The 27,856-nt window shown below is 44.1% G+C and overlaps 1 protein-coding gene across 5 annotated transcripts in view; it reads left to right on the top strand.

Moving 5' to 3' along the window:
• BCL2L11 (BCL2 like 11) overlaps positions 1–27,856 on the top strand; it is a 216,002-nt gene that overhangs the window by 9,983 nt on the left and 178,163 nt on the right. The window lies entirely within an intron of this gene.

Below are 27,856 nucleotides of genomic sequence, written 5' to 3'. Positions count from 1 at the left end.
ACGTCCCAAACAGACCACACAAGATGCATAGGGACAAGAGAGTTAGTACAACTCATTGACTAGATTGCAAGTATTCTCCCGCCTCAAAAGTTTACTCGAAATTCGATGAGAAGAACCATCACGTAAAGAACAGCAATGGTATTGACTTACTTTAGGAAGGGTTTCTGTGGGTTGGAGATATGTCTGTTGGTGTTGTATTGTACTTTAGGTGAGACAAAGGATCAGAGATTATCTCCCCTGTTCTCTTGGCAGCCTGCTTATGCCCCAGAGATACACTGTGTTCTACTTGCTGCCTAACATTTGCTACTCTCTAGAAACCACAGATGCCAGTTCCTGTCTGTTTTGTGGCTGCACCGCGCAGTGCCACGCAGTGCTGTAAAATATGTTTAAAAATGAATAAGGATGGCGAAATGACATCTTTGTGAAATAGGGAGTGTGTTACCAGTCTGGGTGTCTAATGAGTAACAAGTGAAAATTTCTCTGGAAAGCTTGTGACAAACATATTAATAGCCAGATTATTTTATCTACCCGTTTGTCAATTTTATTCTGACTATACACAATCCAGATGATATTTCTCCTGGGAAACCATGTGAGAAATGAGGAGTAGTGGGGATGACTCACAAATGACCCGGGGTAATGGTTGCTAAAGAAGGAATAGACAAAGGAAGGGCAGGGAAAGGGCCTCTATTGCAAGTAGAAGCGGCAAAAGAAACAAGCATTGGCAGATCCAATAGTTCTCACCTACTCGTGATCTATTGTCTTTGGTAATATTTTTTACAGAAACTGACAAAGCCAATAGATCTTGAATAGGCAACACATATTGGCTTTGCTAATGCTTTCTGCTGTGTTCAGAGCAAATATACAAGCAAAACTGCACTGACAGTATGTTTATTAAATGCGGTCCGATCCCTTAGCTACCTTCCATAAATCAGAGGAGCCATAGGATTATTCCAAAAATATAGACTCTGTAAAATGGACTCTTTCGCTCCCAAATCCCAAATCAGTGGGATGTCCCAATTAGTGCTGGAAAAACAACAACACGCTTAACACCCTTTTATGTGCTTGGTATACACCGCTTTTCCTCCAGTTGTGGTCTGTGCTACATCCTCACTCTTGTAGACATAACAATGTTCAAGTTTAAGGTACTGGCTATTGCTTGTACCTATGATCAAAGAAACTTCAGAGCGCCTCAATTGCCAGAGATGCTGCAATACCAGCAAACAGCCCTTGACCAAAAACCGCACAAGCCAACAGACCAAAATCGTGCAGGAGATTCCCACATGTTACTCTTGCCTCCTGGATCCCGAATGTGCTGAAAAAAATCCAATTGCTTTTGCCTTCCTGTAGACTTTTTACAACTTCAGTAAGTGAGCTAAGAGGATAAAATCGGAAAGCTAGTTTTATAATGATTGCTAGGAGACAGGAAATAAATAGGAAAGCCTTGGTGTCCATAAATCCTATGAATGGCTAGAAAAACTACCCACCCCTAGAAAAGACAGCCCGAGTTGTCATGCACTTCATAGTAAGCGATATAGACCTCATTTCATCCTAGTTATTTTTAGATAATTTTGCCAGTTGCTTGTTGAAGTTTTTGGGCTACTTTAGTTCCAGAGGCATTTTGTTAATGGCATATTTTAAAAAGCCTGATTTATATCAGCAGTTTTGTCCACACAGAGTGTCCGAGAATTGTCTGATTTACCTGCCCAAACTATTGGAGACACCCACTCGGACAACTCTATTTCTTCAATCACTCCCTCACTCACCATTCCCAGCAACATGTTGTTGAGATCATCCCTCACATTGATGGGCATATTGAGTAACTTCTGCATAACAGGCTTAGCATTCGATTTGAGTTTGATTATGAGGAAATAACCTTCCAAATTTCTCACCCTCTCAATGAAAACTTCAGGGAAACTTTCCACATTACCTCTATCAATCTTCCCTTCTATTATCAAAACTGGTTCCCGATTCCTTGGGTTGAGAATTCTTCCCAAATTCCACTGATCCTTCCAACCAAGGAAATTCACTCCCTTAGGTGCCACCTACAATTTTATAACCGCTTCCCTTCCTTTAAACAGGATCTCAGTATCAACATAGCCAACAATGTCAACAACACTCCCATTTAAGCACTCAGCAATGATGTCTGAAGGTTTCCACGCTCCATACATGTCCAAATATATGAAGGAAATATTCAGTAGTGATAATCGTCCATGGTGACCCAGAATCCGCCATTGGCTCTTAAAACACCAATAATATTCACAACACACTTTGAGGAATTCTTAACCCCCTCCATTTTATCCGCTACCCTTTCAGAAATAGACACAACCACCCCTCTGACTCCCTCACATTCATTCACACACCCTCTTACATGTTCCAACTTCCCTTCATCACACACACCTCCACTTGCAAGGTACAATACCTTACTCTTATTACCCAAATTACTACTTCTCCTCAAATCACGACACACCCTGGCAAAATGTCCTATTCTGACACACTTTACTCACGTTTTCCCAATAGCAGGACAAGGATGTGAGGAAGCAATGTGAGGTGCACTACCACTGAGATAACATGTAAACTTGTCTTCCTTGATATATCTCTCTCCTTCACACCTGTTGCCTCTGTCAGCTGTAGTTCTATTGATTTCGTCATACCTTTTCTTAACCACTCCCCCACAGGTTTTAGAAGCATCATCCGCACCTACTGCACAAACCACATCAACGCCATCTTTGTTGACTTTTTCTGACGTATGCAGAGATTTCATCCACTTTTCAGATTGTTCCAATGCCTTGGCTGTGGAGATCACATCCTGCCGCTTTACATCCCCCATGACCCACAATTGTTCTTGCACTTTCCTACTTTTCACATGCACTATAATTTGATCCCTGATCATCTCATCAGTTATCACTCCGAAATTGCAATGTAACGATGACTCCCTCAAAGCAGTTAGAAACGCATCAACTCTCCTCACTCCCTTTTGCTCTGGTGTAAAATTTGAACCGATTCAAAGCCACACTAGCTGTCGGTTTGAACCTATTCTCCAACCTTAACAGTGCCTCCTGAAAAACATTAACGTCCTCATCATCACCCTCCCGCTCCATAGGAATCTGTGGTAGAGTGGGAACGATCAACTGTCCTTCTGAACCCAAAGAACACAGGAGGATATTTCTCTTGCGCTCATTAGACATATCATCATCATCAATAGGCTTCATATATGTCAAGAACTCTTGTTGCTAACGAATCCAGGGAATGGGTGGATCCCCCTTGTTCTGCAGAAACTTAGTTGGAGGCTCAAACTGCATGTTTGAAGACGAATGACACAAAACCGCAATATTTAGTTAACGTACAATTCACAAATCACGTAATGTACAAATCACTGTGAGAATATGCATAAAAAAGGGAGTACAAATCACTGAATGGTGCATGAACTGTGGAAACACAAACTCTTCTTCAAGTAGTGTGCAAATCAATGTAAGAATCTGCACAAAACAAGAGTGTGCAAATCACTGAAACGATCTTAACCACGAGAATCTGCACAAAACAAGAGTATGCAAATCACTGAAACGATCCACACCTCAGAAGTGTGCAAATCAGTGAAACAATCTGCACTTGGTATGTGTGCACTTAGTGTGTGTGTGCAAATCACAGAAACGATCTGCATCTTGCAAGTGTGCAAATCACTGACGCACCATGCTCTCTGGTTTCTAGAGAAACGCGTAGTGAACTCGATGTCCTCACATGTTTGAAGGAAACCACCAAAAGACTGCTTTCGGGAAGCGCTCCAGTTAATCGCAGGTAGAGCTTGATGACTGTGAAGGAAATCCTAAAGAACACCGGAACAATGCAGGATGCGCACTAGTCTTCACTCAGAGCGCAGAGTGAGAGTGATGAGCTCACAGCCTTCTTCGAGAACAATGGCAGAAGGAGGCGCGTTGTTGTGGAGCACATGAAAGAGTGCCAGCGCGCAAGGGGTAATTTGAAAAATTATACCAACGGTCGTGGCTCCGACATGACGTAAAAACAGCGAATACAAAACTGTGTAAAGTTGTAAGAAACCAGCAGGAAGCCGCTCTATCAAGCGTGGAACTTCATAGACACACACACACACAAGGAAAAGGCACAGTATCCTTGAATAAACAGCCGCCGCATAAAGTTAAACTGCCCCCAAACGCCCAGCCAGCACATGTAACAGCATTCTCTTGGTGAAAATAAGAGTAAAATACAGTACCAGTGACCAATACAGCTCCTCCAAATTTTGGAACCGAGAAGACACACAGTACAGTTCCAAATAATCCCTTGTAGAGAAGAACTTCGGGTTCGGTAGGAGACAACACCGCTCCTGTGCTGTACTAGTGAAAGGGGTAAGAGGTGTTGCTCCTGCTCGTCGCCACTTGTTAAATTCAGATAAACGCCAGGCAGTAGATTCAAGATAGTAGCTTTATTATTTACAGCACAGTACCCTCCAACTGCATCAACTGCACTGATTTTCCAGCATCCCCACATTCCTTAACAGAATCCAGTTACCTCACACAGATGGACGACATAAGGCAAAGATCCTGACAAATAGCAGTAATGCAGATGTAAATCCAACAAGCCTCTACTAGAAACTGAGCGCTAGTCATCCAGTATCAGGGGAGCTTTACAAGCTGTTGACCAATCAGTGGCAACGGTTATACCCAGGGACAGCACAACCCATTAAGAAGCACTGTGATTAAGAGAACAGCATCCAAAATGAATACGGTCAGCAAAGCAAGTTTGCTTTTCAAGTTAGCAATTCTGAACCACTGCTCTCTAATGTGTATAAACTGAAATTGTTCAGAAGAGGGTATCCCATGACCAAAGCACTACACGAAAACATTGACCAGTTTAGACGAGAAGAGAGGTGGGAGAAGATTTCCGGGCTTGAAGAATGTAAACTAAGCAGCAATGTACCTCAAGCGCCGAGGTTTGAGTCTCGGCCTGTCTTAAACAAAATAAAACAATGGCAAAACCCCGAAAAATGCAGATTGAAAACAAAATATGGAATAGCCACAAAATGACAAATGCCGATGTGTACGTTTTATTAGCACAATGGCAATCGTTTCTGAACTACCTTCTGGTAAACATGTACAGGAAGAAAAGCAGACGTATTGAAAACACTGGCAGAAATAAAAGAAACATTTAGTGCGCTTAAACAAACCTACATGTATAAAAGGACAACAGTACAAGTCATTGGGAATGCACCATAGGAAGGGTCGACACACAAAAAGGGAGGGACATATAACAAACATTGACCACAGTGTAGCAAGTCTTTGTGAAGGACACGCAAAGCAACCAATTTAAAAGCAACAATTTAAAAACGATGGGCGGGCTTTAAGCCCACAGGGTAGATAGAGCTTGTCACGAAGAGACTGCGCATGTGCTGCCTAGGCTAGACCTAAAAATGCCTCAGTAGATGACAACAAAGCATAGAGCCATTTGTTTAAGACAGTTTGCATAGTTTCTTTGCAGATGGCTGTATTAAAATGTTTGCTGTATGCAGCGGTGTGGACCGCTGCTGTAGACTTTTCATGGAAAATTTGTATGGCACTATCAGCTGCTGTTTCATGCTCACCAGGAGCTATTCTGCCTTATGCATGCAGCAGAAGTTTTGTTCTAGATACACAAAATAAAAAACGCCGAATTCTATAGCCTTCTTATTTGTTTGACTGTGATTCCAATTGTCTGCAGAAACTGAGTACAGGATCACTGCCAGGTCCTTGGCAGCAGCTTGCTGGCAAATGATGGCTTGGCCCGGCATTCCTGTCACATGTGGCAGTGTAACTGCTGTTAATGTGAGTGACCCGGCACAGCCGCTCCATGGCGTGAGGCTGCGGCCAATGTTAGCTCTGATCATCTTGTATCTCTAGTGCACTGATGCCAAATATGTCCAAAATGTGCTTTAATATACTTCCTTCTTTGCCGTCAAGCCACTGGGGCGCCAAGCAGTCTTTCTTCTATAGTTATTCCCTCCAGGATAGAATAACTAAAGCTCACTCTGTCTTATGAGAATTTGTATATAATAAATAGTGTGTCCACCATGAATTCTTGACATTTATTTTAACAATACTTAACTCATCCTAACTAAAGTGGGAACACTCAATGTGTGCTGATAATATTACTGACTCTAGAGGGCCACTGCTCCACTTCTTTTCCAATCAAAGAAGGGCTGTTACTTTCACATCTGGATGCCAAGATTTGGACTCCGCTTAATGATGTCGATCAGAGCTCAGCACAATTTTGTACATTTTTATTCACCACATCTAAGACTTGTGTACTGCTCTACAGTAAACTAAGTATATTTAAGCTAGACTCTCAACGTACCTCCCTTCAAAACATTCAGCTGTCATGTTTATCCAGCGGAATGCATTTGTAATTGCACATATATAACACTTACTTCCCCTGATGAGGCATGGAAGTGCTTTACTTAGGCCAATGTACCTAGGCCGTGTGTAATTTTATTGGTTAGCATTATCGAGCAGTTCTTGTTGAAAATAAAAAAAAGTATCAAAGGAAAAACACTGGTTCTGCAGTGTTACAACCCCTTTCTCGCATTTCCCAATCAACGATGCAATTTGAGCTGTTGGAGGGTGAGGATAAAGACCGTACCCCAGCTCTCATAAGACCGCATACAAGGCGCTTTGCCCACAAAGGTTAAAAAAAAATGTATTTCGTCGCTCACTACGAGTAGCGTGGCTGGGCAAGGCTGTCTACTTTGTAGCTAGGCAATTGCCACTTTGAAACAAAAGATTGTCTTGGCAAAATCATTTTGTAATTTTATTTATATAGTGCTTGCTGCCCCTCATGAGGCATTGACGTGCTTTAAGCGGGACAGTATCCTGCTCTGAAACCCAAGGTTAGTGCATAATCCAGTGGTTATTGTGGATTATAGGGATTAGTTTGGTGCACTCAAGAAAACCATTCCACGCATTCACTCCAGTTTCTTTGCGGTAGATTAAATAAAAACGAGTTTAGTGTGCCGATTAGTTGCACCAGAAGAGGAGGCATGTTCATGCAGATGGCTGGTGGGGGTAATTGGTGTTCTTGATGAGACTGGGGATCTGTTTGGTTGCAGGTGCATGACTTTCAAGAAAGAAGAGGTTGTTTTTGAACTGAGTTTGTGGACAACTTGCAAAAATACATTATTGAAGATTAAGGCAAACATGGGTTGTGATCAGGGAGGAGTGGCATGGGAAGAATGGAGTTAAGGAAAGGGTCACTTGAAAGAGAAATGGAAAGGCGACAATCAGAAGTTTTGAGTAACTGTCAGCTTTCATGCTGAACTTTAGAAATATAGAGGATACTTTTTAAGATAGCAGTGTAAAGTAAGGGCTGATTCCATACATGGGGAAGAATTGAGAGCTTTAGGCTGTGCTCAATGGAAACAGTAACATTAAGATCATAGCAATGTCATAAAATGATGGTTTAAAAAAATATCTTGGTTGATTATTGCGATCTACACAGTACAGATGTAACTGGCATAGGGATCTCAGGATTTGAAGTCACTTCTTTGAATAAAACAGTAAATGATCAATCCCAGTCTTTCACTATATGCATATATTGTTAATTAAACGGCGCAGAGTTGGCTAAAGAGCAAGGGATGTAGGGTGCTTGGTGGAGATACAAGCTTGTGTACATCTAGTGGAGTTTACAGTTTGGTATTACATAAACTCTTTACATTTCACACATTTACAGTTGCATTTCATATACTTCATGTTTTGGGAAAACAAGAGCTAGTATAACTGCTACAATTTTAAGCAAAATCGCTAAGTGCTAATTCTAGATGATATGGCTACACTGAGCAAGCACTTCGTGCATGGTTAATAATCAACTCCTACACCTAGCTAACAACTGAACTGTATTCCCTGCACATACATCTGTAGATAATGGCCAGGTTAGTGGCACTAAGACTGGGAGAGTAGAATATGCGAGCTCACCTCATGGCATGACTCCCCCAGAACTCTACGACACAAGATGTCGTCTCTGCAGCCAGAAAAAGGAATCTTAATTCACATTTTATGCATCTGTCCTTCCCTGTTGCAGCAAAGCAAAATTCTTCTCCGAAGTGATTTTGTTCGCTTAGGAGTTCGCACTTGCCGGCAGGCATTAATAGCCAGTCTGCATCCTACCAACACTGTATTAAATGTCAAAGCTGTTAAGTTCCCCTGGATGGCAGCGGCTAATTTGCAAGATGCTAAGTGCTGTAATTTATCCATACTTCTTACATGACTTTGCACTTCTTCCCTCAGCATGACACAAACCAAACTTTTAATACTTCGTGTAATCAGTTATTGTCTTTAGGGCTCGGACTCCTCCCCACTGTAAAGTGGGAGGAGTTTCGAGAACTAATGTTAAAGAAGAAAAAAAGTATCTCCTAGGGCTTTTGCCGAGACAAATTCCACACATTCCTTTGCGTGTTCTGTCATCTGGCCAGTGATTCGTGTTCGTTGTGCTGTCGTTTTAATAGGCTTGAAGTGATAGGGTAAATGTAGTTTTGTTCCGCCATTTTGGGCATATTTCGTTCGTGCTCGCGCAAAGAAGTACATTAATTATAATTAGGAGCTGTCAGGGTGCCTCCGTAAGTGAATGCAGATGGCCGGGCGCGTTCACCATTCAGCAGCGCTCAGCGCGCAGCTGCTGCATGCCAGGCCGGGAAAGGGCTTCATCAGCCTCACTCATCACCATACTTCAGACCAGAATACAAATAAATATATATGCTCACTCGTGCAGCGTGGCCAGTGCCTAGTCTGCAGGCTTCAAGCGTAAGACTGCTTTCATAGTCTCAATATTGTTCCTGTTCTAATAAATTTGACCGCGCCTCTTTCAAGTCCATGCTACATTACATTCCACGGACTACATTGATTGGTCCGTTACAGCAGATTATTATATTACGTGTATCCCATTTTGGTCCAAAAAGCTTGAATACGGTGGAAATTCGTGGCCAAACGTCCATTTGGTTGTGGAGTTTTTATCTCACGCTTTCATATTTCTAGCCTGTCCGAGTTTGTTGTGAGTCATGCTTTTGATTTCGGCAGTCCATCGTGAGCAGAGTTTGTTCGGATCTGTGAGTCATAGATTGAGCGCAAGCACCTTCTGAAAGCTTGCGAAAAGCGTCGGGCCAGCTTCCAATTCACAGCTCGGCAGGAATATTAATGTGTCCACGCTCTTAAAAGTAATGGTGTGAATGAGGCACTTAAGTGCTGTCTATTTAATGCTGAATCAATGCCACATTCCCTATGATTTTATTTATTTTAGAAATTCAATCAAATCCCGGGTGGCTCGGAAAGTGCTCAAGATGATTGAAAAAAATGCTCTTTAACGTGCTATGACCAATTGGGAAGGTGGGCAGGTGTGGATGTAATTTAAGTCATAATGTGATTGGTGTGAAGGTACGGTACTTAGGTGTGATGTGTTCCACATCCGGTGAATGATGTCAAAATATGTCTCAAAGCGCAAGCTGACATCATCAGACAAAGCAGCATTCTAGAATGATTATTGTTGGTGATTGTTAGTGATGCAGGACTGACTGAGGAAGGAGAACTGTTTGTTTGTCTACACCAGGTCACCATTTTAACTGCTGTAATTAATTGGAATATGAAGGCGGACTTTTATTTTCTCCAAAACTGCTCTAATTGGGTGGAACCAGATAGATCGATTACTCGTATGAGATTTTAGGTGACAAAGTATGTGGTGATGTCATTGACCTGTTGGTACATGGTCACAGAATCAATGATAAACCTAAGGGTATTGGTTTTTTTTTGGTTTCGTAATTGAGGCCAAGACCGAACTTTGCAAAAAACACAGGCTGTGAACACATTGTGTGTGTTTTAATGTTGCACTTCGTTGTAAATCCTTGACATTCCTTTTTTTGCACTTTGGCTGCAGCTTGTATAAAGAGACTCGCCATCCTAAGTGTGCAATTCATTCCTTTCTTAGTTCGTCTCACCTCCTCCCTTCTTTTCTACTCTCCCCCCGCCCCTCCTATTTTCTTGCCATCGCTGGTTGCACTCTCTCCTGTCCGCTACTAGTAATACCCGATGCAGAGTGGCGGCGCAGAGTGGCGGCGCAGAGTGGCGGTGCGGAGGTGCAGAGTGCAGAGTGGCGGCGCAGAGTGGCGGCGCAGAGTGGCGGTGCGGAGGTGCAGAGTGCAGAGTGGCGGTGCAGAGTGGCGGTGCAGAGTGCAGAGTGGCGGTGCAGAGTGGCGGTGCAGAGTGGCGGTGCAGAGTGCAGAGTGGCAGTGCAGAGTGGTGCAGAGTGCAGAGTGGCGGTGCGGCGGTGCAGAGTGCAGAGTGGTGGTGCAGAGTGGCGGTGCAGAGTGCAGAGTGGCGGTGCAGAGTGGCGGCGCAGAGTGGCGGCGCAGAGTGGCGGCGCAGAGTGGCGGCGCAGAGTGGCGGCGCAGAGTGGCGGCGCAGAGTGGCAGCGCAGAGTGCAGAGTGGCGGTGCAGAGTGGCGGTGCAGAGTGGCGGTGCGGAGGTGCAGAGTGCAGAGTGGCGGTGCAGAGTGGCGGTGCAGAGTGGCGGCGCAGAATGGCGGCGCAGAGTGCAGAGTGGCGGTGCAGAGTGGCGGTGCAGAGTGGCGGTGCAGAGTGGCGGTGCAGAGTGGCGGTGCAGAGTGTCAGTGCGGCGGTGCAGAGTGGCGGTGCAGAGTGGTGGTGCAGAGTGGTGCAGAGTGGCGGTGAGTGCAGAGTGGCGGTGAGTGCAGAGTGGCGGTGAGTGCAGAGTGGCGGTGAGTGCAGAGTGACGGTGAGTGCAGAGTGACAGTGAGTGCAGAGTGACAGTGAGTGCAGAGTGACAGTGAGTGCAGAGTGACAGTGAGTGCAGAGTGACAGTGAGTGCAGAGTGACAGTGAGTGCAGAGTGACAGTGAGTGCAGAGTGACTGCAGAGACAGTGTGTCAGGGTGCACATTGTGTGAGTGTGCAGAATGAGTGTGCAGGGTAAACAGTGTGTGACTATGCAGGGTGACATTGGGAGTGTGCGGGTGAGCAGTGTGTGAATGTTACGGGGCAGTGTGTGAGTGTGCAGAAAACACCACACACACATAACGCACACACAAACCACACACCTCAGTCTCTCAACACCACACACTTGTCACCACTCAACACAACACAGTCACCACCACACTCACTCCCCAGGCTCACCCCCACAGACTCACCAGCACACACTCACCAGCACACAGAAAACAACACACACAACAACACACCCCCAGCCGTCAATGAATGCTTTCACCATGCACAAACACCAACAACCATCATCCATCTGTGCACGCTTTTACCAAGCACACACCCACCAGCCGTCAGTGCACCCTTCCACCAGGCACATACACCTCCAGCCGGCAGTGCACTTTTCCACCAAGCAATCGCAGTATGGTACACTTTACTTTTAAACATATTCATATAAAGCACAGCATGCCACCATTGGTAAAATTACAATTCAACCAACATACTTCCACTACACACCACATGCACACACTCCATAACACATGGCAAAAAGACATTGGCATTTACAATGCCATTAGCTCAAACTCAAATAAATCCGAGCCCGATTGCATTTCTAATGCTTGTTTTATAATGGGCTGGTTTGTGCTTAAAAAGCCCCCCAACTATACGACACAGTGCAAAAACCTTGTCTTGAATATGGCACTCTTTATTGTACCATGTGCTTTGAAATTGGCCGGTGGGCTTTCAAACGGGTTGGTTATGGTTACTTTGTTATTGATGTTTGCACACTGCTCTCCTGAGCGAGCCAAAAAGATTGCCCGATTTATGTGGCACCGATTAAAAGTGCGGCTTTGCACTTGTCACTTTATGTTGTTCCGTTTGCTTTCACATTGTGTCATCATTCAAAATTGCTCTTTTGCACTCAGTATTTTAAATTGTATTTTCTGCTTTTACAATGAGTCTGTTTGGGAGCTGTTAAACTTTCTTTTTCATTTCCGTTGTTCTGTGTGTTTTAAAATGGATTGGTTTTGGCCTTGGCAAGCAAGTGATATACTCCCGGTCTATTTTGTTATTGGGCTTATTCATTGCTCGACTGATTGAGCTAAAAAGTTTCCCCCAATTTATATGGGACCCTTTTAAAGATGCTGCTTTGCACTTGGTATTTTGTATTGGCCTTTCAGTCTTTACAATGGACTGTTTTAATATTTGTGTGCTGAATATTGTTCTGTATTTCCTAATATTGGGCTGTTTTACGTCTTGTTTGCTGAACACTTGTAGTTTTTATGCTTGTTTGTTAAGGTTTTAATTAACCATGCAATAAAATTAACTACGAAATTAAGGAGCTGATTATGATGGCGGTGAGCACACCCCGACAGGCTGTCAGTGACGGGTTCACCGCCATCGTGAGGCCATTTTCCGCCTGCTATAATATTGTGGCGGGTGGTACTGTGGCGGTCAGAAACTCTGACCACCACACATCCGATGGGCTCCTTGAGCCCGCCGGTTCAGCAGAGAGCCTCCCTATTCCTGAAATGGCAGTGGTGCCTACCAGGCACCGCTGTAGGGACCATAGGCTGCCTGTTTTCTGTCTTCATTGCCTGGATGAATAATTCCTTTCTCTCCATTGCATTATTACTCACTTTCTGGCAGGAACATTTCTGTTGTAACTGTCAAGTTTCATCTTGGAGCAGATTTCTTTCTAAAATGTAAGAATTTTCCCTGACCGCTTGTACCTTCTGTTGAGTACCTGAAACCAAGGTCTTTTGTTCACGACCCAGACTTTTTAATACTATAGGGCCAGTTTTTCCACTTCTGGAACAACCAAAGGAGAGGTTCTGGGGACATTGTGCTTCTTGGGCAGTAGACAGTCAAGCAGCCCCACACAACTGAAACAGCACTTAATAGCTGGGACTTCTGCACCAGCACTTGGTTAAAATACTTTTTTTTTACAAGATGTTTTACTCTCCTCTACCAATATTTGAATCTTCCTGAGGCTGGCATGCTTTTTGCCATAAATTCTTCGAGGCCACCCAACTTTTTATTTTTTAGGGAAATTGTGTCCATTAACGGAGGTCTAGAAATTACAACAATATTTACACTAACAGTTCACACAGTATGAAGGCACAGCTGTCTGTTAGTTTTAAGCACCACTACAATTGTATGTATAGGTTCTCTCTACCTGGACAGCAAGATAGGTGAAATCTGTTGAAAATCAAAGCACACTACAGAGTTCTATTTGATCTTTCTACGTTCAGAGATGTCTACAGCAATAGCATAAGTATTGCAAGTTGTCTAAGAATAACAGTCTAGTGCATAAGGAGCCTAGGATCTGCACTAGAATGTAAATGTCTGTACCTCGCCAAGTTATGTATTGAGTCTATTTTTTTTAGATAAAAGAAATGCACCGTAATGTTGGCAATCTGACATGTGTATAATGCCTTTAACGAACAGCCTACTGTCTGTGCATTATTCTTATTTACCATATTTGTGTTGATTTATGCCAATAGGAAAAAAATATTTTGCTTATTTATGACAAAGGAATAGTTTTTCGGGTAGGGATCACCAGAGCCTGGGGAAGGCTTTTGAGGATCAACAAATTAGGGATGAAACAACTACCTTCACATGACCGTATATTACAATTTTCTGGATGAGCATCTAATTGCTGTCTGGACAAAGTACCTTTCCATCTTTTTGTCATAGTTTTAACTTTCTGGAAAGCTGTTTTACACTACCTTAAAAAAATTAAACATGATTTTCATAAACCTGGTATGGTCTTTTTGTCAGCTAAAAGTAGTAGGTCTTTAGCAGTTGTCCTTCCAGGCATTAAAACTCATTTTGTTCAACAAAAAGCTGCCAAAAATAAGGGAAAAGACATCAAAACTACATATATCTTATTGAGGTACAACTATACCCTTGCTCCACTACAAATTATATGATATTTAGGAAGTGGCCCCTCGGAAAAACTTACTAGCTTACAGTGAACATATCCACATCCCATTGGATTTTCTGGTAGTACAATACATTTTTCACGGTAATGAAATAAAAGGGATTACACTGCTAGGCCTTTGCCAGTCTCTAGCCTCCTTCCTCGCCTCGCTCTTGCTAATTAAAAAGCCACGCTAATGCCTCTTTTGTTAGGCGTATTGGCCCGCACGGTCTCACTCCTGTGTAAAGTGTACATTCCAAGTGTACTGAATTCACACACCTTTTGCTACAAAAAAGCACACTAAAACAGTATATCGACCAGGTTTACCGTTGGATTACAGAGATGGCTTCTGTATTAAATTATGTACACTAATTTGTATTGAGATTAATACATATCTGGGATTGCCTGTGATTTACATTTGTCAGGTTAACTACGTACATGACAGTGACGCTGGTATTAAGTCATAAAAAAGTTCCAAACAATTTTCTGTGCAGCACAGTTACAGGACATCCCAAATTATTCATACAAGCAGGATTTGCCATCATTGACTGATCACATAAGAATGCCACAGTGCAGAAAAAATATTTTGGGGTTTTGGTTGCAGATAACTTTGCTCTTCCCATCGCCCACCCTTTTAAGTCCAAAATTGGTAACATGCCCCGGATGATTAAGCTAGTGGAAATGTCTTCCAAGTCTTGTTTGTATTTTGGCTTGTTGATCCTTGTACAGGGTGCCACCATCTTTAAGTAATTGTGCTGAGTTAATAACTAAAGAAGTGGTCCTATGTACATGGACTCCTTAGATGATTGACTTTTAAGTGCCATCTAAATGATGAGAAAGATCTTCCCATTTCTGCCGATGGACGCTCGCAGAACAGTTACTCAGGCCTTAATAACCTCCCATTTGGATTATGCCAACAGTCTATACGCGGGGGCCCCTTTGTATCAAATTGAACGCCTTCAAGTAGTTCAAAATGCGGCAGCAAGACTGATTGGCAATATCCCTTTCCGACACCCGATCTCAGCGTTTCGCAAAGAGCTCCACTGGCTTCCTATAGCCAGCCGCATTAAGTTTAAAATGCTCACTCTTGCTTTCCGAGCTCTGAACGGAACCGGACCAGAATATTTAAGGAAGAGATTGATACTATCTCACTCAGTCAGAGACTTACGCTCCAACAACCTACGTCTCATGTTTGTGCCACGCTTCCGCCGCACAAGAATGGGCGGCAGAGCCTTTGCTGTTCTTGCTGCCAAACATTGGAACAGCTTACCTTTAGACCTCAGATTTGCCCCATCCGAAGCACTGTTCCGTAGCCGTTTGAAAACGTGGCTATTTTCATCTATTTAGATAGATCCTCCTCCTCCTGCTGACAGCCTCAGCGCCGGGACACCCCCGACGGGGGTAGCTGTGCGCTCTACAAAATTCATAAATAAAATAATAATAAATAAATAAATCTACCCTGATAGACGGTGTTCTCTTGTCTTCAAGTCTTTTAGAAGGTCATTTAATGGGTGCCAGGTGAAACCACCACCAGAAAGGACCTATCTGAAAGGCGGCTCAACATATATCCTAATTCTTGGCATGCACTGTTTCTTTCGTTGCTTAGTGAAGGCACTGAAAAAAAAGCCTCTAAATACAACAAGCATTTACAATGCAATAGGTCTCGCAGCATTAAAGTTTGAGTTACTGGCATTGTAAATGACTGCTTTGCATTAATTTTTTTTGTATTTGCAATTGGTATATAAACATTGTTTGTGAATGGTTAGCTGTTGCTGTTAGCTTATGCTAAGCAAAGTTGGCAGTAATATAGAGTGCTAGTCTTGCTTGTTATAAGCATGCTGATTTAAAGCGCTCCGATACCTGCGGGTAAAGTTTGCGCTATATAAAAGTAAAAACGAATAAATAAATAAAAAAAAGCCTACCTGTACCACGTTTGTTCTTATTCTGCGATGCCACATATCTTTGGGTCCCTGTACTTATTAACTGCACCCAGCTGTGGGAAACCACCATGGTAGGAACAACGTGTTGGGGGGCAGACACAGGCAATGTAGCCACTGTCCTGTGGCTGCACCGCGGGGTAACAGTGTAGGGGCAGGAAGGCAGGCAGTTGGTAGTGCTGTGCCATAGCAGTGTAGTTCTCTGTGTATGCTGGGCATGGGGGTTGCTATTGGCTGACAAGAAGTGGTGAGGAGGTGCCGGTTCGGTGTGCCTGCTTCCTGATTTTGGGCAGGCGACAGGTAAAAAAAAGAAGGAGGCGGAGGACATGACACCCAGAGGAATTAAGGTACAGCATGCACACTAACCTCATTTTGAAGACTCTCTGGATAGGCACTACATTGGAAACACTGACTGAGCATATTCATTTCCCAAGTCAGTTAAGTGGTCTAAAAAAGGCTCAGGAGCTATAGGTGCTTTACAAAAAGCATCACTTAAATAAATGCATAAATACACTAGAGAATGTGCTTGTACTGTGCTGTTTAAAAGAAAGAAAGGTATGAAGGAAGGAATACATCAAAGAAGACAGCAACAAATTCAGGCAGGAAAGTGAGTAATGGAATGAGGAATTAAATGAGTAATGGATAAAGAAGGAGGAAATAAGAAAATACTGTGAAAGTAAGAAATGAAGGGATAGAAGGAATGAGGGGGAAAGGAAGTGGATGATGTGTGATGGATGAATAGAAAGAAGAAAGGAAATGAGGAAGAAAAGCAGAAGGAAGGGTTGAAGGTAAGAAAAGAAGAAATTTAAGAAGGGATAAAGGAAGGACCAGGATAAAAGGAAAGTATGGAATGAAAGGAGGAAGGAGGAAGAAGGAAGAAATGCACCAAGGAACGGGAGGATGGGAAATGGATGAGAGTGTAAGGAAGCAAGAATAGAAAGAGGAAAGGAGGCATGGCTGAAGGTGCTACAGAGACACCTGAAGGCGGGCTGACGTTATTTGAGACACAGACCGACAGTGGAAACTAAAGAGGACCGTTTACAGACACTCAGAGACCAACAGCACAGTCAGGCACAGAGTATAGTCAGACACAGACGGACCGAGGTAAGTAACTAGACAGTTTACTGACACTCCGAGACTCACGGTACAGTCAGACACTGACCGAGAAAGGTAGCAAGATAGTTTACAGACACTCAGATACCCACAGCACAGTCAGACACAGAGTATAGTCAGACACAGACGGATCCCGGTAACTAGACAGTTTACAGACACTCTGAGATACACAGCAGGGGGAGACAGACAGGAAGATATTACTAGACCGTTTACAGATACTCTGAGACCCACAGTATGGTCGGACACAAACAGAGGTAACTGGACAGTTTGCAGACACTCCGAGACCCATGGCACGGTTATACAGGTAGACACTGTCAGTTTACTCACACTCAGAGACCCACAGCACTGTCAGACACCGACAGACAGAGGTAAGTAGACTGGGTCCACTCAGCAATTCATCCTTCCGAGGACGATAAAATGAGTCTCATTGAGTTGGGTAACCATAAACATCTGTTATCAGCGCCAAGATACCAAGGGTGAACGTGTACTTAACAAATACGCATGTTATGTTAGGTTACGTTATGTTATTTGTGTTGGTGTGTTTGCAGGGTGCTTTAGCTCGAGGCACAGATGGTAAATAAGACCGCGAGACAGGGGGCGCCCGAGGTAGTGAGACACACAGAGGAGTCCACGGGGTGGAGAGGCAGAGACAGAGCGAGGCTCAGAGAGAGTTTCCAACAGAGACAAGAGGAGAGAGGGGGGCCCAGAGCACGATGTTTGATTGATGGGAGGTAAAGAAAAAGAGGTGACTGTAAGAGATAAGGCGATGGACACACGGACTGAGCTCCAGATAGACTGACAAAGGCTCCAACTGCTGCTCTAAAATCAGGTCTCACAGAGCCCAGAGATGCTACTGGCTGCGTGCCGCACACCCTGTGTTCCTTGCTGCACAGTGTACGTACCTCACCCGCTATTCCCTTTGTACCTCAGAGTGCTGCCCCTGTACACGACCCTGCTGCTCACAGCGCTGCTCCTGCTCGCCTCTTGGCGCTATCCTTCGAGTGTTACCCACCGTACCTCTCAGTGCTGCATCGTGTGCATCACAGCACAGGCTCCCTGTGCGCAGCCCACAGGACTATTGCATATACCTGACATCCGCTGTACCTCACAACGTGCTACTGCTGCGCTTCTCGGCTCTATCTTCTGCGTAATTCGTCTTTACACAACTCAGCCTTTATCATACACCTCCCTGGAGGTTGCCTCGTTACCATCTCTACCTCACGGTGCTACTCGCTTTCCACGCTTTGTGTGATCCAAAACCTCCTCCACTTACGTACCTCACAGGACAGCTGCCTGGACCTGGCCCTGCTGCTCCCGCTGTACCTCACAGCACTCCTGCAGCGCCTCTCAACGTCGTCCTCTGAGTATACGTCCATGTGCAACTCTACCTCAAGCCTGCGCCTCACTGGGCTACCCACGTACCTCTCAGAGCTGCACCATATATGACACAGGCTCCCTGTGCCACGTCACAGGTGTATTGCATGTACCTCGCACCCGTGTTCCAGCTACCTGTACCTCACAGTGCGATACAGCTGCGCCTCTCGGCGCTATCATCTGCGCGCTTCTTCGAGGTATATCTTTGACACTTGCTGAAGGGTTTGATGCTTTTTCTGTACCTCACAGTGCAGCAACATCTACGCCACAGGCTGTTCTATGTACGTACCTCACAGGACTGTTAGCTGCACCTGGCGCTGCTGCTCCCTCTGTACCTCACAGTGCGCTTCTGCTGTGCCTCCCAGCGCTATACTCTGGGCGTCTCCTCCATGAACCAGTTAGACTCCCACTGGAGGGTGCGCTCCTCTCTCTGTACCTCACAGCACTGCTCACTGTACCTGACAAAGATTCTCCCGTACCTCAGATGCCCGCTGCCGGTAGGTACAGAGCGGCTTGCGCTGCCTCGTAGCGCTATACTCCCAGCTCCTCCTACATATACAAATCTCATACAGCAGGGGAGCTTCATTTCTTTCTCTTCCTCACAGTGCTCCTCCGCCTGACTCGCAGCGCTATCCTCTGAGTTACTTCCCTCAGATACAACCCTATCCCTCACCGGAAGCAGCAGTGTTTTCTCTGTACCTCACAGTGAGGTTTCCTGTGCCTGAATGTTTACGAATGATTCATTCTGCCCAGCGTGCAGCCGCAGTCTCCGTCGTCCGGCGTCGGAGGAGGGGGCGAGGGAGTGACGTCAGCCTCGTTCTCGGAGTCCATTGGCCCTGGCCTCGGATGTTCTGCGCGCTGGAGAGCGGACATAATTCACGGTGACGCGGGGTTCCCATGCCCAAGGGAGAGCCCCGCGGAGACTACAGAACACCGGATTGGCGGTAAGTGGGACTGGGTGGGGGGGGGGCGGTGCGCTTGTGTGTGTGTGCGCGCGCTTGTGTGTGTGTGCGCGCGCGACGGCGGGGGGTGTCTCTGTATGTGTGCGTGTGTGCTCCTGTGTGTGTCTCTGTGTGCGACGGCGGGGGGTGGGGGGGGGGGGAGTCTCTGTATGTGTGCGTGCGTGTGTGTATGTGCGCTGTGTGTCTATGTGTGTGCGCATGCGTGCAGGGGGAGGTGTGGCTGTGTGGTACAGCTTTCCAGGAGAGGAGACAGGAGCTGGCCACAGCGAGCGCGTTTGCGTGCGCGTGGCCCGCTCAATTCCGAGCGCGCGGCCAGCTCCTGTCCCCTCTCCTGGAAAGCTGAATCCCTAACAATAGGTCTCTGGCGAGACCGCGCTTCGCGCGGTTCAACGCCACGAGACCTAAAAATGAATTCAATAACCAGTTTGCCCTTCACAACCCTCATTATGCACACCACCTCATGCTCTGATCATGTGATTTAATGTCTTTTCACATTTTTTTGATCTTGTTAACATAAATAGGTGAAGATCCTATCCTTTGTTATTCAAACATTCACACCGGAGTGTGAAGTCACCTAATAAAACAAATTAATTGCACTGAATAAACTCTTTAATTTCGAATGCTATTCAGAATTTTTGTGATTAACTAAGATTCCTTAAACATTATGCTGTCCTTCCTGTGCCTTTTAAAAAAAATATTTATGATAATTAGTCTTTAGTCTAAATCCTATCTAGCCTCGTTTATGACTAGAAGTTAATAATTCTTCTGGCAAACATCTGAATTTGTAAGCTAATTTTCTCTGTGAACCTGAACTGTTTCTGTGGCAGGGCACACTGTCCTTCTCCTTCATGAATTATCTTGCTTTCTGATGCAATGTGGTTTGAACATTGTGAGTCAATTCTTGAGTGTGGGAGTCATGCTGTTAGTCGTCTGTCTTTCGTTACTTTGACCGTCTAATGCTTTGACTCATTTGCGGCATTGACACGTCAACACTGGTTTCTGGAAAGGAATAGGTGCTTTAATATTTACTATTTCTGTTGGTTCTCGTATCCTATCTTACTCTCACTTCTAGATATTTGTTAAAATAAAATAGATAAGGCTTTCACTACCTTGTTCGTTTGTTTTGCCTTTTCTTCTCGTAACATGGCTCATATAGTAAACTTGTGTGCAGCTGAGTATTTAACATCACATTTAATAGGCCTTCTCTGACAAACTAGATTCCTGCTAGGCATATTGTTACTAATTCTTTTAAATATATCAAGAGTGGTGTTTGGCTCCACTGAGAGGAATATTTTTGTCTTGCCTCATGCTCTTGGCCCTTTGTATCACTCTGCCTTCCTTGGAGTGCTTCTATTCAGATGCATGGGGGACTATATTCTCCATAGTACTCTGCCTGGTGATAATCAAAGCTAAAGCCAGCCCTTCCAACTTCGCCAGGACCTAGGGATGAAATCTCTATGTCCAATCAGATCACGTCATCACCACATGCGTTCACTCGCTCAAACTCTTCATAGAAGTGTTAATATGGATCTTGTTGTATACCAGTGGCCTGTCCCCCCCCCCCCGATCACCTGCAGGATGGACTACTTCACCATGTAAGTCGTCATCACCTCTCAACTCACCAGAAGACTCCAGAAGAATCCAAGTCATACAGAATGCAGCATCCAGACTCACTCACAAACTCCTATTCCACTGTTACATATCCAAGCTCCTCAAGGAGCCCAACTGGCTCGCGATCCACAAATGCGCCCTCTTCAAGTTCCTCATTCACCTACAAGGCACGACACAAGCAAGGCCCCACATATCTCAGTTACCACACCCAGTTACACACACCTACCAGGCTCCTCCACTTGTTGAACCTTCTCACCCACGTCCCATGCACCAACTGAGCCAGAGACAGACGCCGTACCGTGTCCTAACTGGCCCCATAAGCCTAGAACTATCTCCCCAGCTACATCCAAGGTGCCAGCTCCATCACTGAGTTCAGCATGAAGTTGAAAACCTGTCTCTTGCAGTTGGCTTCAGGTGGGACAGCTCCAACGGTGTCATGTGCCAGGATACCCTACCGGGTGATATGCGTGCCATATAAGTAGACATAACATTGCTGTACTTTTCAGATGCAAAACAGTTATGTTTATCACATATGCATTCTAAGTAAAAATCAATCCTTTGTTACTTTTTTCCCAGCATTGATAAGCCATATGGCAGGCTTTAAACCAACGGGCATTTGTGCATTTAACCCATGTATGTAGCTTTTGTGAATGGTTGTATTTACATGCCCGTTTAAAGCAATACCTATTTGCTGATGGCTATTTGATGACGGGGGCAGTCTTTGGAGCATTTGAGAGGGGAAGGCGAGTGAAGACATGGTGTCATTGGTTTTTCAACGTATCCAAAGTACTTCGGAGGTAAACAAAATGTTCTGTCATGGTTGGGTCAAAATCCTCCTTTAAGATTAGTATGATCCTTTATTTTGCCTCTTTCTGCTCCTCCCTGAGCCCGACGCTTTTTAATGTCTATATGGCCCCCCTCGAGGACGTGGTAACACCATTTAATATAAAAATGGTGAGTTACGCTGATGATACCCAACTAGTCGTCTCCTTGTCCCAGTTGATTGACCATCCAGAAAATCTGACCAACTGCCTCATAGGAATCCATAACTGGATGAATAACTCATCACTAAAACTGAATGGGACAAAGACGGAAGTGATGCTACTTGGAAAGCAATGGACGACCATCCCTCCTACACTATGGCCCGATGTGTTCGGAGAAATCCCCCCCCCAAAACGTGAAATCAAGACACTCGGGGTGTGGCTTGAACCACAGCTCACGATGAAAACCCAAGCAACTAAAACCTCGGGCACCTGCTTCGGGCTCATGCGCACGACCCGTAAAATCCTGCCCTTACTCCCACCTATTTCCAGGAAGCTTCTCATCCAGGGACTAGTGCTGTCCCGCCTGGACTACAGCAACCTGGTCTATCTGGGAGCCCCCGAGTCCACCATCACGAAACTCCAGCGGACACAGAACGCGGCAGCACGCATGCTTACTAACACTCCTTCCAGAACGTCCGCCAAGCCAGCCCTCAAAGCCCTGCACTGGCTCCCTGTGCGCCAAAGGGTGCATTTCAAAGCAATGTGTACAACACACAAGCTTTACAACGGATCTGGTCCAGCGATTCTTAGTAAAATGATCACTCCTTACACAGCAACCAGATCCCTACGATCTCAGAATGAGAACCTAGTCAGCACCCCCAGATTCAAAAGAACCCGTACAGGAGGTCGACAATTCTCCGTTCAAGCGGCTAAGGGCTGGAACGCACTCCCTCGCTCCCTCAGACTAGAACCCAACCACCTGGCTTTTCGCAAAAAACTAAAGACCCATCTGTTCCCTAAATAATACCCTTCTGTCACTCTCCCCCCCCTCTCTTCCCCTCAACAGGATTTCAAGTCACATAGCGCGGGGATGCCCTTGGGTCACCAGGCGCTTTAGAAATCGCTAAAATAAAAATAAATAAATAAATAAAATTTTCTTACCATATATTGCCTCATTCTGGTCGTTTCTGATCTCTGTTTTGCCTCTTTCTGCCTGTAGCTAACCACTATTTTGCCTCTTTCTGCTTGTTTCTGACCTCAGTTTTACCTTTCTCCTCGTCTCTGACCTCTATTTTGAGTCTTTCTGCTTGTTTCCGACCTCTATTTTGACTCTTTCTGAGCTCTTATTTGGCCTCTTTCTGCTCATTTCTGATTTATATTATGACCTCTAGTTTGCCTCTTTCTGACTTTTTTTGCCTCTATCTAGTCAGTTCTCAGCTCTATTTTAAATCTTTCTGCTAATTTCTGACCTTTGCTTCTTTCTGCTTGTTGCTGATCTCTATTTTGCCTCATTCTCCTCATTGCTGACCTTTTATTTGACCTCTTACTGCTTGTTGCTAATCTTTATTTGGCATCTTTTTGCTCATCACTGGCCTCTATTTGCCTCTTTCTGCTTGTTGCGGACCTTTTATTTTGCCTCTTTCTGCTTGTTGCTGACCTTTTATTTTGCCTCTTTCTGCTCGATTCTGACCTTCATTTAGCCTCTTCCAGCCTGTTTACTGATCTCTATTTTGCCTCTATCTGCTCATCGCTTACCTTCATTTGACCTCTTTCTGCTTGTTGCTAATCTCTATTGTGCATCTTTCTGTTCATTGCTAGCCTCTATTTTGCTTCTTACTGTTGTTGCTGACTTTTGCCTCTTTCTGTTCGTTTCTGACTTTTATTTTGCCTATTTCTGCTGATTGCTGATCTCTATTTTGCCTCCTTCTCATTGCTGACCTTTTTTTTTTTACCTCTTACTGCTTGTTGCTAATCTTTATTTTGCATCTTTTTGCTCATTGCTGGCCTCTATTTTGCCTCTTACAGCTTGTTGCTGACCTTTTATTGTGCCTCTTTCTGCTCGATTATGACCTTTATTTTGCCTATTTCTGCTGGTTTCTGATCTCTAGTTTACCTCTTTCTGCTCATTGCTGGCCTCTACTTTGCCTCTTACTGCTCGTTGCTGACCTTTTATTCTGCCTCTTTGTTATTTTCTGACCTTTATTCTACCTCTTTCTGTTCGATTCTGACCTATATTCTGCCTCTTTCTGCTCGTTTCTCACCTTTATTTTGCCGCTTTCTGCTTGTTGCTGACCTATTATTTTGCCTCTTTCTGCTTGTTGCTGGCCTCTAGTTTGCCTCTTTCTGCTTGTTGCTGACCTTTATTTTCCCTCTTTCTGCTCATAAGAAATACAGTTGTTTTGACCCACCCCTCTTTTACTCAGCCCCCACTTGATGGATCACCCCAAAGCTTTCCATGCAGAACTAGAATCAGGAGGACACTTTTTTGGGAAAATCTCGTAAAGCTTTCGTCAAACTGTGCCAACGTTATAAGCAAGTCAAAAGATGCTTTCCTATGGAAACAAGGTCCTAACTATAACTACCTTCTGGCGACTGCCAGTATATATTGAGGAATAAAGGCAGCTGTTTTAAATGCAACTGTGGAGTAAAGGTTTTTCGACTAACGTCTGCTATTCGTTCATCAAGCTGAATGTTGGTGCAGAATCAACACATGCGCAGTATGAAGCCAGTTTTGGCAAACTCCTATATTTCACAGCATGGTCCTACGAAATTGTAGCTTAGTGGCCTTGTCTGAGTATTGTAGTTAGATGTCTCATGAAGCAGACATTGTGGCTTCTGTGTTAGCAAAGACTAGGCCCATGTGCTGTTCAGTATTAACCAAGAATCTTTGAAAGAAACACTTTGCCACCATTAAAAAAAACATTTAATTGCTGAACTCCTTAGATTCATTGTCTCTTGAGGCATCTTCATCCCGATTTACTATTTATAATTGCTTGTTCAACATGTCTTAAAAGTGTTCGGCCCCTTTCAAAAGATTGTCCTAAGATTTTCTAAGTTCCCTAGCAGCCTACATCTGCACTTGTTTTTTACTTTGCTAATATTTATTTTGCATCTTTTTGCTCATCGCTGGCCTCTATTTGCCTGTTTCTGCTTGTTGCGGACCTTTTATTTTGCCTCTTTCTGCTTGTTGCTGACCTTTTATTTTGCCTCTTTCTGCTCGATTCTGACCTTCATTTAGCCTCTTCCAGCTGGTTACTGATCTCTATTTTGCCTCTATCTGCTCATCGCTTACCTTCATTTTACCTCTTTCTGCTTGTTGCTAATCTCTATTGTGCATCTTTCTGTTCATTGCTGGCCTCTATTTTGCTTCTTACTGTTGTTGCTGACTTTTGCCTCTTTCTGTTCGTTTCTGACTTTTATTTTGCCTATTTCTGCTGATTGCTGATCTCTATTTTGCCTTCTTCTCATTGCTGACCTTTTTTATACCTCTTACTGCTTGTTGCTAATCTTTATTTTGCATCTTTTTGCTCATTGCTGGCCTCTATTTTGCCTCTTACAGCTTGTTGCTGACCTTTTATTTTGCCTCTTTCTGCTCGATTCTGACCTTCATTTAGCCTCTTCCAGCTGGTTACTGATCTCTATTTTGCCTCTATCTGCTCATCGCTTACCTTCATTTTACGTCTTTCTGCTTGTTGCTAATCTCTATTGTGCATCTTTCTGTTCATTGTTGGCCTCTATTTTGCTTCTTACTGTTGTTGCTGACTTTTGCCTCTTTCTGTTCGTTTCTGACTTTTATTTTGCCTATTTCTGCTGATTGCTGATCTCTATTTTGCCTCCTTCTCATTGCTGACCTTTTTTTTTTTACCTCTTACTGCTCGTTGCTAATCTTTATTTTGCATCTTTTTGCTCATTGCTGGCCTCTATTTTGCCTCTTACAGCTTGTTGCTGACCTTTTATTGTGCCTCTTTCTGCTCGATTATGACCTTTATTTTGCCTATTTCTGCTGGTTTCTGATCTCTAGTTTGCCTCTTTCTGCTCATTGCTGGCCTCTACTTTGCCTCTTACTGCTCGTTGCTGACCTTTTATTCTGCCTCTTTGTTATTTTCTGACCTTTATTCTACCTCTTTCTGTTCGATTCTGACCTATATTCTGCCTCTTTCTGCTCGTTTCTCACCTTTATTTTGCCGCTTTCTGCTTGTTGCTGACCTATTATTTTGCCTCTTTCTGCTTGTTGCTGGCCTCTAGTTTGCCTCTTTCTGCTTGTTGCTGACCTTTATTTTCCCTCTTTCTGCTCATAAAAAATACAGTTGTTTTGACCCACCCCTCTTTTACTCAGCCCCCACTTGATGGATCACCCCAAAGCTTTCCATGCAGAACTAGAATCAGGAGGACACTTTTTTGGGAAAATCTCGTAAAGCTTTCGTCAAACTGTGCCAACGTTATAAGCAAGTCAAAAGATGCTTTCCTATGGAAACAAGGTCCTAACTATAACTACCTTCTGGCGACTGCCAGTATATATTGAGGAATAAAGGCAGCTGTTTTAAATGCAACTGTGGAGTAAAGGTTTTTCGACTAACGTCTGCTATTCGTTCATCAAGCTGAATGTTGGTGCAGAATCAACACATGCGCAGTATGAAGCCAGTTTTGGCAAACTCCTATATTTCACAGCATGGTCCTACGAAATTGTAGCTTAGTGGCCTTGTCTGAGTATTGTAGTTAGATGTCTCATGAAGCAGACATTGTGGCTTCTGTGTTAGCAAAGACTAGGCCCATGTGCTGTTCAGTATTAACCAAGAATCTTTGAAAGAAAAACTTTGCCACCATTACAAAAAACATTTAATTGCTGAACTCCTTAGATTCATTGTCTCTTGAGGCATCTTCATCCCGATTTACTATTTATAATTGCTTGTTCAACATGTCTTAAAAGTGTTCGGCCCCTTTCAAAAGATTGTCCTAAGATTTTCTAAGTTCCCTAGCAGCATACATCTGCACTTTTTTTTTTGCTTTGGCTGACGATACAAATTTTCCACCCCCGTGCTGGGATACCTCTCTGTGCTAGGGATAGCCAGATTCTTAGAGGCAAGCAAAGCATAGTTCTGGTTAACCTCCTATTTTTATGGTAAACAAAACGTTGACTCTTTAAGTATGAGCAGCCTGAAAACTACTTTTTATTTTATTAGGTTTCCCTAGACGACACCATTAGCTATATGTTTTCGAAATACCTATTGCATACAATGACAATTCTTAGTTGACTTTGGATCAGCCCATTGCTTATCATTGATGGGCTTTCTTGACCATCTACTTTACTTGCTTCTTAATGGCTTTCCTTCCTCTTCTTGCGTTTTTCCCTCCTCTGGAGTATAGTGTCTTTACCATCCTTTTGATTACTTGTATCCTTACATGGATTTTCTTTTTGTTTCAATACTCGATGGGAGTGCAGGTGTTTTAGGTCTCTTTTCCTTATGTGCTGAGTTCCCATCCCTTCCTCAGGTGTTCTCAGTGTTTCTCACCCCAGCTCCTCTTTTGCTTCACCTGCCCCACTAGTCACGGTATCGCGGTGCACACCTGTTCATGGAGAGTAACACCTGAGCATATTCATTGTCATGCTGAAGAGACCAAATTAAAAGTAAGCAAACATTGCCTCCACAGTGTGATGATGTATGTGCAACACATTTTTTAACCTTTTTGTCTTTTCAATGATGTTCAGCATTGCAATAACCAAACTAACACCTTTTGAAAGAACGACCTTTGGTCTATGAACGTGGTTGTTATTTTTTGTTAACCTCTTCTGCTGAAAACACGAAAATATGGCAATGTGCCTCTGTGTAGCCTGTGTATCAGTTTTAGTTTTAGCAGGCCCTCTGCCTAGAACCTTTCAATTTTCCTAAATAATGGGGGTAAACCCGTTTTTATTAGCATTGAAGTGAGTGTGATGACCACTGGTGTGCGCTCAAATCCTAATGCCCTTCAGCCTCACTTAGTTCATAGGGGGTTTACTTTGTCATCGGAAACAGTCTATGGTGTGTGATGCCTTTTCAGCTTCTGCGCCTCGAGCTGGACTGTAAATTTCAGTCCCTAAATTTCACACCCTTCCTTTGCTTGGAATGTTCAGAAGCCGTTGTTGTTGGTTGAAGTAAGGTGACTAGTTCACATACTACCTCTCTGGCAGTTTCCAGGAGAAGGTGGTAGTCTGTGGAGTTTTTTTCCTTGTCGTGGT

This window comes from Lissotriton vulgaris, chromosome 6 (assembly GCF_964263255.1).
Source record: "Lissotriton vulgaris chromosome 6, aLisVul1.2, whole genome shotgun sequence".
Taxonomy (NCBI): Eukaryota; Metazoa; Chordata; class Amphibia; order Caudata; family Salamandridae; genus Lissotriton; species Lissotriton vulgaris.
Note: the sequence above shows the minus strand (reverse complement) of the source record. Positions and strands in the feature narration are given on the sequence as shown.